Source organism: Rhopalosiphum padi, chromosome 1, assembly GCF_020882245.1.
Source record: "Rhopalosiphum padi isolate XX-2018 chromosome 1, ASM2088224v1, whole genome shotgun sequence".
Lineage (NCBI taxonomy): Eukaryota > Metazoa > Arthropoda > Insecta > Hemiptera > Aphididae > Rhopalosiphum > Rhopalosiphum padi.
In genome coordinates this window covers 31,776,664-31,785,622 of record NC_083597.1, presented here as the reverse complement: position 1 = coordinate 31,785,622, position 8,959 = coordinate 31,776,664, and positions in this window count along the sequence as shown.

Below are 8,959 nucleotides of genomic sequence, written 5' to 3'. Positions count from 1 at the left end.
TTTAAGTGAACGCTTCCGTTTAGATTACTGTTTTATATATGTATTACGTATAGGTCTGCACTAATAAAATCGTGTAAGACTTACACAAATTATAATAATACACTTCAGTTATATAATGTTTTCTTAAATTTGTATACTAGTTCGATAAACATCGCAATGATGAGTCAAATACCTATAGTTTAGGCCATCTATACACATTTCCGTTCGTTATTCGAAGTCAAACTAGCGCTCGAAAACTGCATCGCTAAACCGTGGCTATGATATTATATAGGTAATACATTAGTAAACCATGATTATTATTGTACATACATACTGTTTTAGCATAATATAATATAATGTATACAAGATTGGGCACTATACGCGTATACATATACATTAGTAGGTATCTACGATATATATAATATGATACCTATATATATAGGTGAATAGAACGGCAAAGGGGATGATGAAGCGGGGCACAACCTCCGGTCTTTTCGTACCGCTGTCTGACCTTCTATACCCTTCAGACGCACCTGCGCAGTGGATTAAAGCGTTCCGAACACGACAGGGACGGGGGCAATATCAATATTTTCCCATGGCTTTAACCGACGCCGCCGTCTTCGAGGTCAACAAACCCGCGATCAAAGCCGGAAATTTTCACAATGGCCGTGGGACAAATTCGAAAATAACGTTCTCGGGAATCTGGAATTTCTAGAAGGGTACCTATATGATATACATAATAATCTATGTACACGACATATTATATTCAAATATGCCTAATATATATATTATATAATAATATATCGTACATAATATATACTTGCGATTTATCGCAATCGCGCTTTATATATTAAAATAATATTATGTATTTATACCTATACGCATATGAGTTTATATTATAGGTACTACTAATATTTTATTATATTATATATAGCCATATAGTTATAGTTCACGAACGCGAACCACGTGTTTTATAATATAGACCGGAACGTCATTTACAAATATTTTAATACCACATATGTATATATATAATATGTTAATATAGGCGAACAACAGGTGGAATTCACGCGTTGGCCGTTACGGAAAATATGATCTGTAGGTCAACTCGAATGTTATATTATATATATATATAACTACGTCGTAATAAATATTAAATTTAAATAATATAATATATTACGTGAATAAAAATTTAAATATTATAAAAACTTTAGTTTAATGCGATACATATATATAATTAAAAAAATAAGTTTCTGTGCGTTATAATTAAAAAACCTTTATGTTTAATGTATAGACAATAATAAAGACATATTAAAGTGACGTAGGTACATTATAGAGGCGACAAGAAAAAAATCTACAAAGCGTCGTAATTTGACCTTTCGATATATTATTGTCGTCTACCGCTGCATTTGCATACAGCGTGCAATCGTTTCTTGATTCTCGAATCTCGGAGGTTTATTATACTAAAAAGATCAGTATGGTAAACGCGATCGATTTTTGTCTATCTAGGTATTTTCAAGTCGTAATTTTATTTTTTTCAAATGGCGATTACAGACACAATCGTTTGCCGCCGCCGATTTACAGGAAAACACCTAGGGAGGTCTCGTTTGTACTCGTAAAAGCGAAACGTGGTTCTTTTTTAAGAAACCGTACGCCTACAGGAATATTATGAAAAGCGACAAGAAAGTTTAAATTTTTTCTTAAAACAATAAAAATAATAATAAATAGGTACCTATACCTATAGTCTATACCTTACTTTCAATTGGTTATTGTAAAATTTTAAAATTACTTAACCGTTTTTTTATGTTTATATAGAGTATATAGGTATAGTATTAGTATAATATTATATAGTAATACCTATACATTTTAAATTTGAATCTAAATATTGTTGTTTGTATCAGTACCGTGCCATTGTTTTTAAAAAAAAAACTTTTTTATTGTTGAACTTTCATTATGTGGCAAGTACCTACTCGAAAATGAAATAATATCAACCAACTCCTTTCAAACTTTAATCGTTTAGAAAAAAAATTCGAATAATACAAAATATTTTCAATATATATCTGAAAAAGTCTCGTACACGTTTTAGGGTTTTACAGAGTATATACATAAGACAAATTGACCTGCAGGTAAAGCGATATAACCGATATAGGATATACTATAATATTTAGCGTATTGCGTATATACCACTGTTAAAAATGAACAATCCGATTTATCCGTCGCGAAAAAAATTTACAACGCTGCGTGCGACATATCCTGGTGCGCACGTATATATATATATACAAATTATTTCATTTAATATCGTGTTCAAAATTATTAGCGGTTGTACAAATAACCGAATTGACATAATCACACTTCCCACGTACACTTCACACACACACACACACACACACACGCACAAATATAATATGATGTTGTATACATGGAACGATCAACCGTGTCCTCTAAATATTTTATACTGATACGACGGCGTTTCCGTGTATATATTGCAGCCGAACACGACCTGGTATACATAATACAGGGGGAAAACAGTATGATTATGTATAGTCACTAAAGGTATATTAATATACTATAATAATATATTAACATACCATATGTTTGTACCCCGGCGACGATCCACATCTCGGTGTACGACAAGATTGAATTTGGGTATTTTCGGTGTTTATCGGCAATGTCGCATATGCGCAGGCAAAACAGCGGTGCACGCCCGCATGTATACGGGTATGTATATCATACAATATTATTATTATATTAAGAGGTACCTATATTAAATATTATACTATTTGAAGCTTTCGCCTAACACACCCAGTCGTTAAAAATACACACAGCCCCTTTTAAGGGTTATAGAAAAATGTCCGGCTGTAGTGTGGGCGTGAAACTAGTGTAAAAATAGACTTTTTAATTTCCCGTGGAGCTGGGGGGACCGTGGCTTGAAAAATGAAGATTTAAAAAAAATAATAATATATATATATATATATATATACCATATTTTATACAAGCTCGTGTGTGTAAATTACGTCATCCGATTAGTTTCCAGAGAGGAGACACTTTCGATCTTTTAAGTTGTATAAGTAAGTACTTGTATTATACCGCGTATATATATTAAGTTACTGGATACAAACGATATCATAGTAATTAGTAATATTATATTATGTATATTGTATCTAATAATACGGCTTTAAAGTTTATAATGAAGTTGCAGACCCGTTTCTGTAGTTTCGTTGATGAATTATGATTTTCTTTATCGTTACAAAAATAATAATTTGAAAATTATAATATTGCAGTTTACAGTATTAGGTACGTAGTCGATATAACTGTTATCAAAATGTTGATGGAAAAAATAAAGTTAAAACTATTACAATATTATATACGTAACAGAGATATACATGCATGGTTCAATACTTAAATTTTCTTTTAAAGGCGTCGCGCATAAACCGTTCAGTTTTATGTCCGAAGACAAAAAAAACATATTAGATTATTATTATATTTTAAATTATAAATCCTATACTTATCCTATAATTATATGGTGTAAATTCGTAATCAATACATTAATAATTAATTGTACTATAACTATTATTCGTGTTTAACCGGAAATTGTATTTCACAGAAATCATATCGGGGATCACTAATAAAATTGATAAACGATTAGCCTTTCTTTATATATTACTGAACCATCTTCATTGGCGTTTCATTTAGAATTTATTGAATCATTAAAATATTTTTTTCTATACAATTTTAATCGTAAACATTAAAATTAAATCGTTTTAACCTCTTTAAAAACCCTTATGAATTAATAAGATATGAAAGCAGGTCCTCAATGGTTAAAAAACATTCCAATCTATCAGTTTAAGAAAAGTATTATAGGTGTATAGTATTTTATAAAAATTTAAAACTTATACATAAAAACATTTGTACCAGAGTTTTTCAAATTGAATTATTCACCAACCATTTTATTTTTTGCGGATATATATTTCCGAATGGTTTATGTATTAATATACTATTACTTATAGTTTTATAAACGAAAATTATAACATAATACAATACCTAGTGAAATTGATAAATTATAACTACATAGTACATACCCATGTAATGGATCATCAATATCAAAGTATACTTAACAAAATCATATCAATCAGTTTTTTTTTATGATTATTAAAAGATATAAAGAGAGATCAGTCAAATATAGGAGAACGGAGGAGAAATAAATAAATATGAATTAATACTCGTAATTATACACTGGAAATTTGAACGTTTAACTAAGTTTATACAACAACATAAAAATAAGTAATATAACTAATGAGCAATAACGAATTAAAATATGTTTTTAAGAGGAAAACGATATTGTGTTTAATATAATTTTAATCAAAAATAATAGGTATTGATTTATTTTTGACGAAGGCGTAGAAACTACGTCATAGATACTAGATATAAGTATATAACACATTTAGGATAACACCTATAAAAATACATTTCAATTACATATTCAACTGTATATTAGAATAACAAATAGCAACGAATTTAATTGAAATATTAATTAAGAAATTTTACAAGTTTGTAGACACAAAAAATAGAGCTATTTGTGACAGTTGCAGATAAAACAATTATATAATGGTACAAAATTATTGATTCATAAAATTATCATAGATAAGCTAATAAGACAATCTTCACTCCAAATTAATGAAAAATTAACACCAGTGAATTATTTACTATATATAGTTATAGTATATGTATATACTAAATAAGTATTATATTGTATGATTTGTGTTTTTCTAGAGTAACGCGAAACGTATACCTTCGAAATATACTTAAAATGTATATACCTAACTTAAAATATTAACATTAGACACATCTCTTATATTATTAATTATTGTACACAATACACTGTATATTTGGCGAATAATAAATCGCATGCATGTTTAATTGAATCATACCAACATTGTGTACGTACAATTTAATGGGAACAGATTGAAGTCTATGGTTTTTTCTAATAAAGTATTTTTGGTACCGATCCAATATTATGTGTGATCTACCGATTTTATTATTTATTGCTGTACTACCTAATTAAGAACTTAAGAAAAAATAAAATTATTTTTTCCTTTATAGAATTATATTGCTTTTTATTAAACATTTGAAATCTTATTAGACGATCACCATCATTAATTTTTAGTTAGCATATAGCGGTCGAATACAGCGAAGACTGTAGTTCACCATTTACTTTTACTAATTTAGTTGTTTTTAGAAATACATTTAGTATCTAAATTTGGTACGTTTCGATAAAATTAAACAAGTCATTTAATAAACCGAATAAATTATTATCCATATTCCATAGGTAGTAGGTACTATAATTTTTCATTATTTTGCTGGAAATTAATTAACCCACATAGTGTATTTATGGATTTCAAATAGAATAAATTATATTCTATATTAATCAGAACACAGATTTGATGTTAATTCAAACAAAAAATAGTATATATAACCTAGTTATTAGACGTCACTCGATATTTCCACAAAATCATTAAGATATTGTAACTGTTTTAAAACTCATAAAATATTATTGAAAAATATTCAATATTCAATGTTTTTGCCTTTAATTGTTATAATAGGTCAATCCACTTTAATATTAAAAATTTTAAAATAGAATGGATTGTCCTGAACGTACAATTTGCTATGTTAAGCGTTTGTAAGACCGAGACAAAAAGCGCGGGTATGACATTCCTCTTAAACCAAACATGATGCGTTCATCATGTGTCATAAAAATATTATATTTTATTATATTTTCCAATAGTTTCACGAGTTTTAAAATAATTACAATATTGTAATGACTATGACAATATCGAGTGATCACATCATGTTCGGTTAAGGAGGATGTCATACCAGCACGTGATGTGTCTCGGTCTTACACACGCATCACAACATAGCGAATTTTACGTTCAAAACAATCCATTTTACCTTAGAATTTTTAATGTTAGAGTGAATTGACCTAATATAACATTTAAAGTTAAAAATATTATCTAGAGCCACGTGAAGTCTTTTTTATATTTTAATTTTAACGCAAGTTATAAACATTTTAAAACCGTATCCGCACGCATGTATGAAATCCACTTATAATGGGATAAAAAAATGATTCAAACGTTGTACAACGAATGGCGTTACATGATCACGAGTGTAATACCAATATTATACCTTATATACCTTGCATATTATGCATGTTTTACAATGCTTGCGGCTTATTGTAAAAAAATGCACTCTTGCTGCAGTCGTGACATTATATCCTGCATATAGTAATAGGTGGTATACCTGCCTACTCAAGTATCAGTCATTGCGGTGAACATCCACATAAACTTCCATTTACCTATAAAATATTTTCGGAAACAGTGACCTATGCCGATTTTTGCAACGTATATTATTTTTTTAGGTACAAAGGCATAATTTGCAGCGTTTTTCAGCGTGCACAGAGTATATTAACAAACTATGCCTAGTTTGATTTTCAATAGTGTTGTACGCACATTATTCGACTGTACACATTGTGTTGTAGCATGTGTGGTGTGCCAGTCATCGATATATATATATATTACCTGTACTGTATAGATAAACATTAACTGCATTTTACGACAGTCGAACTGTATATACGCGCCGCATATAAGTGCCGTATGCAGCAGACATAGACCGTCAATAATCTTGACATCTTGTAATTTTTACTTACTATTCGCTGGTACGTTTGACGATCGTAAAATATACATCGCAAAAAAGTATCTATATATTATTAAATTCTATAGTTATAAAATTGTCTACCTTTGTATTTTATAAAAGTATGAAAAAAATGTTGTAATGAAAATACTTTAACAATGTGTTAACGTACAATCTAATATACTAGTTTGACTTAAGGTCATGAAGTAATTCGTATCCTCAATGTCGTTAATCGTATCACAACATTTCAATAGCCAATATTTCAAATTAATTTACTATAGTGGCATCAATAATAACGACATTTTAAAATTAAATCTACTGCTCCACACAACCATAAAAATTAAACTGCCGAAGAAAAAACGCTTTCCTCTATATAGTGTATTGAATGTCAGTTTTACTATAATCACACCAAGAATTACTGTCACCGTACCCCTCGTTACGTTAAATGTGGTGAGAACCATTTTTCGAATAATTGCACGAAACCACCATCGGATCCCGCCGAATGTAGGTACTCTACGCTCAGGACATACACTCAACGTACAGCCTCGTACAAAGCCGGTTTACAAAAACCTCATCTCGACTCGTACAAAATATAAAGCGGTCAAATACAATAATCGTTTTACCCCTACACCTTCGTAATAAACCACAAAGTGACTCCACTTCCAGCTATATATAAACAAACACATTAAGTCATTATCGTATATAGCTAATGCATCACCTATATATATTCAACTAGAAAATACTACCTCTAAATTCCTCGAAGAATTTAAGTCTGTCATTAGCCCACTACTACACTTATAAAAAACATTATTAAATAATCTTCTATCAACCACTATTTACATCCTGTAATAATTACACCTTTTATCATTATCTAGTTATCACCAAACATTATCTATACAACTTTTCATGCGTATAGAAAAAACGTTGAATGTACTACTAGAATAATTATTTGTCATGTATACTTCTAATTTAAAAGCTTAAAACCTATTATTTCCCATTTGTAAAAGTAATTGTCGAGATTATATAATAAATAACAATTATAAGCTGATTTCTCAATAAATAACAAAAAAAAATAAAACAATTCGCCTATGTGTTTAGTTTATCTTAGTACTGGTATAACAGAGTCATATGATAGAGGAGTAAACAAAAAATACAAATGTTTAATAATATGTTACATAATACTACAATACGCGTGTGTTTCGTGCACGACATTCCATGTATATAAGTCCTGCAGTGTGCGGTGGTAGTAAATGTAAATGTATCGCACCGGAAACAATGCATTATTCAAAAAAATTCTCGTGAAAATCGATCGAAATCGTACGCTGAAGTGGCAGTATTATGTCTATATGTATGCAGACCAGAAAATTGCTTATAGAGAATAGACTCTATATATAAGTATATGGAGGTGACGATTATGGTACACGAGTTATCTGAGCTGGTGGCGGTCCCACAGGTACCACTACGGAGCGTAGGGTTGTGTAACCAGTAACCGTAAATAGATCGGACTACGGTAGGATCGGTCGAACGGGTAGGTCTGGAACATGGGATGGGGGCACCGCCGCCGACGGAAGGGAGAGTGGGTACAGCCGAAATTCTTTTCGCGGCGTTCTTACGACGACGGCTGTGTCGGGTCGTGTGTGTGTGTGTGTGTGTGTGTACATTGCGGAGAGAAAGAGACAGTGACAGACAGTCAGACGGGCGAGCGGGCGGGTGGTAGAGCGGAGAGTGCTCCGACCCTTCGACGACGTGAACGCGCGCTTTTGTGATCGGTCTCACACGCAAAACATGTACAAGAATAGCGCTGTCGTCGTCGTAGTGGTATATTGCAGGGCACCGCCGCCGTTTGTTTATAGAGAAAAACATTATTATTATTTTCTAAAGGTGCGCGCGTGCATTTTTATTCTTTTTCCACTCGTCCTGTGTGCGCTTGCTCTGCTTCGGTGTTATTTTCGAGTTCGGTGCAGTCACCCCGCAACCCCCACCGTCACCGCCGCCGCAGCCGCCGCCGCCACCACCGTCGAACCTTGGACAAAACTGGTTGCGCCAGGGACAAGGGGGTGTATGTGCGTGCGCGTGTGTGAGACAGAAGAAGGGTGACGCGGCGGCGGGCCACCACCGTGAGAACACTATACATATATACGCGCACGCACGACGAGGGTTGTGTGTGTGCGTTTGTTTGTGTGTCGGTGTGTGTGTGTGAGAACGCGGCGCTATAATATTTAAGCGGCGGAGACTGCATCAGCAGCCATCTCACTCCGCAGTGCAGTCGTCTCACTCGCCCGCCCATCACGACGCGACC